Below are 5921 nucleotides of genomic sequence, written 5' to 3'. Positions count from 1 at the left end.
CTCGATATTGTTAGGTTTATGTAATGAAGCATTGGTATGATTTTATAAATGTTTATACTACTTTATGCTCATTTGTTAAAACTCAACACTTTGATGTTATCAAGTGTTATACTGATTTAGGTGAGGAATATACATTTACAACCTTTTCTGAATTACTTATCTCTGATGGTACTATGCACCAATCCTCTTGTACTAACACTCCTCAATAACATGGGGTTGTTGAAAGAAAACATAGACATATTATTGAGACCGCTCACTCCTTTGTCTTGTTTGCTAGTGTCCCAAGTACATTTTAGGACAAAGTTGTTCTCACTATTGTGCATTTGATCAATAAAATACCATCTTCTCATATATCGGGTTTATCTTGCTATAAAAAGTTGTATAGTCACCCTCACTACTCTTTTTTACGAGTGTTTGGTTGCACTTGTTTTGTTTTTCGTCCTAGTGTAGAGTGTAACAAGCTATCTTCATGCTCCACCATTTGTGTCTTTCTTGGTTATGGTGAGGGTTAAAAGGGTTATCGTTGTTATGATCCTATTGCTCAAAAGTTATATATTTCTCGTCATGTCTTCTTCCTTGAGCGTATTCTTTTCTTCTCTATTCCTACCAAGTGTCATACCTTGCCAAAGTCTAATATTATCTGCATTAACCCTTTCTTTAATTATCATTTTGACCCTATACCCCCTACTAGCTCACCCATATCACATAATGTTCCCCCTCCTGTCACTCACTTACCTCCTCTAGGCAACTACGAATAATGCAACTCGTGATATTTTTTATGCTCCACCCTCCACAGATGATGCCTCTATGTCTCCTCCTTTGATCATCTTAGCACTTCCTGTGATTGCAAATCCTTTTTCATCTCTCTATCTAAAGCGTATTTGTAAATCCACTCAATTATTAGATTTTGCTTATTCTTGTTATTCTCCTTCATTTACTTCATTTTTAGCATCTTTTCATAATCTTTGTGAGCCTACCACCTAAACAGAGGTTGTTTTTAATCCTAATTCACAATAGGCTATGGTTGAGGAAATTTCTACTTTACATCAAACAAATACTTAGGATTTGGTGCCTACAGGTTCTTGTTGGGTTCATAAAATCAAAACAAAGTCAAATGGTTCAATTGAGTGGTACAAAGCTAGGTTGGTTGCAAAGGGCTTCACTTAGAAATATGGTATGGACTATGGGGAAAATTTTGCACTAGTTGCCAAGATGACCACTATCTGTGCTCTCATTGCAGTCGCCTTTGTCCACTACTGGTAGATCTCACAGATGGATGTTAAAAGTGCTTTCTTAAATAGAGATCTTAAAGAGGAAGTTTATATGATACCTCCTCCTAGTGTTTCTCACAACCCTGGAGAAGTTTGAAAACTCCAAAAGGCATATGGTCTTAAACAAGCCCCTCGATCTTGGTTTGAGAAGTTTTCTACAATGGTTACTTCCCTTGGTTTTTATTCTAGTGCTCATGATTCGTCTTTTTTTGTTAAGTCTAACTATGCTAGTCGTATTCTTTTTTTCACTTTATGTTGATGACATGATTATTACTAGTGATAATGTTGATGGTATTGTAATGCGAAAGACTAAATTGGCTCAATAGTTTGACATGAAAGACTTAGGTCATTTACATTACTTAGGTATTGAGGTTGCTCATTCTCCTAAGGGTTACTGTGAACCCGCATTTTTCACGTGCGTCCCCACTCGATCGGCGAGACTCGCTTTTTATTTGTGAAAAATAATTTTTGGAAAAGTTGGAGTCGCCACTTATTTTATTTTTATTTTAAAGGGAAAATAAAACAAGAAAGAAAACCCTAAAATGTGACTCCATAATTTTTAGAAAAAAGACATGTCTTTGAAAAACCCGAGTCTATGTCCGAGGATCAGGTTACTTATTGGGAAGGTACCTCTAGGAGGTAGCACCCCTCTAAGCCCTATGAAGGTCTCTACTGACTAAGTTAAGGGAAGCGTGGCAATTAATCGGTAAATTATAGGTATCTAAATAGGCTAGGTGATTTCAAAAAATACCATGCCAAACAAGATCAAATCACAATAAAAAAGGGTTAGGATGCGTACCCGGATCACTTCTCAAGCGCTATCATAAAACATCGATGGTTAATTTAAACAATATATCATCCAGCATGTATTTTATTAGAAATAATCAAACAATGAAACATGTATATCAGAACACTTAAGCATTATTAGACATAAGCATTATTTCACAATGACAAGCATATTCACATAATTCAGAAAGTAGGTGATAGAGGACATACCTGGATAGCATAGATAATTTGTAACGTGCTTCCTCAAGTTGTAAGGGGTTAGATAACAAATAATAAAATATAGAAATCCTAGCATGCTCGTTATCCAATTAGCATAGCAAAAGTGATCAAAGTATACAGAATCATCAATTATCACATACATCTTGTATATAATTCCTAAAAAAAATAGATAGACATGATTTCAACAAGTGTCAAATGTGGCAACAAAAATAAATTTTGAAAAGATTTTCTTATGTAGGGGTTTCACCAATTCCCCAATCGATATACACGAATTTAGCTTAGAATTATCCCATTTGTTTGGGACCACGAGCTTTGATTCGTGTTTTATTCAAAACTGTAATTTTATTTGAAAGATGTGAACCGATCAAAACATGGTTACACATTATTTTTTAAAAAATGAGATTTTGATTCTAAGAACTCTAAATGAATTTTTGAAATGGATTTTTAAGGGGATCTTTTGACTCTAAGAAACTCTAAATGAATTTTTGAAATGGATTTTTAAGGAAAATGAGATTTTGAGAATAGTGTTATATTTTTTTAAAAAAACAAAGAAATTAATTTGAAAGCAATAAAGTGTATGAATCAAAATACCAAGCAAAACAAAAGAGAACAAAATCACAGAGTAGAATTTTTTACAACCAAGAAAATTGAAGGTGAGAATAGAGGCTAATCTTCATGGGTTTCCAAAAGCCTCAGAAAGAAAATCAAATTAAATGAAGGATCACTAAAGCAACGGGCAAGGCATTCTAAATTAGACAAACTAACGGAGTATCAATTCATGAACTAACGGCTAGGATTTTAAAAGCATATAAGTTAAGATAAGGGTGATCAGGATCTAACATTAATGATTTTGAAAAAAAAAAAAAAAAAAAAACTAAAAATGGATCAATTCAGGTAAGGAACTAAAATTATAGAAGTACCTAAACTAATTAAAACGAATTTGACTAAATTAAACTAAAAACGTGAACTTTCAAACATAGAATTAATTTTACTAATGAACTACAATTATAAAAGTGCTTAAGCTAATTAAAATGAGCCAAACTAAATCAAAGCAAACTAAAGATATGTACTTTCAAGCATAGAATTAATTTTATTGATGAACCAAAAATTATAAAAGTGTCTAAACTAAATAGATGAATTAAATCAAATCAAAGTACACTAAAAACATGAACTTTTAAATAAAGAATCAATTTTATCAATGAATAAATAAAACTATAAAAACACATAAACTAATTAAAAGGAACCAAATTAAATCAAAGAATACTAAAAATATGAACTTCCAAACATGAAATCAATTTTATTAATAAACTAAGACTATAAAAACACCTAAAATAATGAATATAAATTATTAAATCAAAGCAAACTAAAAAAAAAACTGAAACTTTCAAACATGGGATCAATTTTATTAATGAACTAAACTACAAAAAATATCTAAACTAACTATAATGAATCAAATTAAATTAAAGTAACCTAAAAACGCAAACTTTCAAACATGGAATCAATTTTATCAATGAACTAAAGCTATAAATGTATTTGAACTAAATAGATGAATTAAACTAAATCAAAAGTAAACTAAAGATATGAACTTTTAATATAGAATCAATTTTATTAACGAGCTAAAATTATAAAAGTATCTAAACTAATTAAAATGAATCACATTAAATCAAAGAATACTAAAAATATGAACTTCCAAACATGGGATACTAAAAATATGAACTTCCAAACATGAAATCAATTTTATTAATAAACTAAAACTATAAAAAAAAAAACACCTAAAATAATGAATATAAATTATTAAATCAAAGCAAACTAAAAAAAAAACTGAAACTTTCAAACATGGGATCAATTTTATTAATGAACTAAACTATAAAAAATAGCTAAACTAACTATAATGAATCAAATTAAATTAAAGTAACCTAAAAACGCAAACTTTCAAAGATGGAATCAATTTTATCAATGAACTAAAATTATAAATGTATTTGAACTAAATAGATGAATTAAACTAAATCAAAAGTAAACTAAAGACATGAACTTTTAATATAGAATCAATTTTATTAACGAACTAAAATTATAAAAGTATCTAAACTAATAAAAATGAATCACACTAAATCAAAGAATACTAAAAATATGAACTTCCAAAAATGGGATACTAAAATATGAACTTCCAAACATGAAATCAATTTTATTAATAAACTAAAACTATAAAAACACCTAAAATAATGAATATAAATTATTAAATCAAAGCAAACTAAAAAAAAAACTGAAACTTTCAAACATGGGATCAATTCTATTAATGAACTAAACTATAAAAAATATCTAAACTAACTATAATGAATCAAATTAAATTAAAGTAACCTAAAAACGCAAACTTTCAAAGATGGAATCAATTTTATCAATGAACTAAAACTATAAATGTATTTGAATTAAATAGATGAATTAAACTAAATCAAAAGTAAACTAAAGACATGAACTTTTAATATAGAATCAATTTTATTAACGAACTAAAATTATAAAAGTATCTAAACCAATTAAAATGAATCACACTAAATCAAAGAATACTAAAAATATGAACTTCCAAACATGAAATCAATTTTATTAATAAACTAAAACTATAAAACACCTAAAATAATGAATATAAATTATTAAATCAAAGCAAACTAAAAAAAACTGAAACTTTCAAACATGGGATCAATTTTATTAATGAACTAAACTACAAAAAAATATCTAAACTAACTATAATGAATCAAATTAAATTAAAGTAACCTAAAAACGCAAACTTTCAAACATGGAATCAATTTTATCAATGAACTAAAACTATAAATGTATTTGAACTAAATAGATGAATTAAACTAAATCAAAAGTAAACTAAAGACATGAACTTTTAATATAGAATCAATTTTATTAACGAACTAAAATTATAAAAATATCTAAACTAATTAAAATGAATCACATTAAATCAAAGAATACTAAAAATATGAACTTCCAAATATGGGATCAACTTTATCAATAAATAAATAAATGAAATACAAGTAATTAAAAGAGTAGCAAATGCATGAACAAATGAATAAATAAAACTCAAATGTTTTCAATCTGATGCAATCAATCAAAAATAAATAGGGTTCAAATCATTCTTTTTTTTCTAATATAATGAATCAAAATTAAAACACACAAATTCATTCAATCCAAACTAACAAATAAATTAATACTAAATTAAATTGGAATTAAAAAAAAACAAAAACAAAAACAAAAAGATATCTAATAAAAAAATGAAAACTCTTTCAAAAAAACTAACCTCTGTTATGGGAAAAAATCCGTCTTTGATGCGTTAAAGTAGCTCCTCCTAGAAAATCCTCTGTTCCTCTCTATTTCAAAAAGAATATCACGACCCTTTGCTCCGAAAATTCTCTCTTGCGTGTTCTCTAAAAAAAATCCCTTTTAATTTCTCCCCATCCTCCAATGCGTGCTTCCACCTTCTATTCTTTTCCTTTTCTCACCTATATATATCACCCCTCAAGACCTAAATTTGTTTCCAAAAAGGAAAATTCTCCTATTTTCTCTCTTCTTTTCTCCTTATCCTTTTTTAAATCTTCCAATTCAAAAGCAATCTTCCTAATTTCAAATTCCTCTCCAAAACCTTCTAAAGAG

The sequence above is a fragment of the Vitis riparia genome, chromosome 13 (genome assembly GCF_004353265.1).
Source record: "Vitis riparia cultivar Riparia Gloire de Montpellier isolate 1030 chromosome 13, EGFV_Vit.rip_1.0, whole genome shotgun sequence".
Classification (NCBI taxonomy): Eukaryota; Viridiplantae; Streptophyta; class Magnoliopsida; order Vitales; family Vitaceae; genus Vitis; species Vitis riparia.
Note: the sequence above shows the minus strand (reverse complement) of the source record.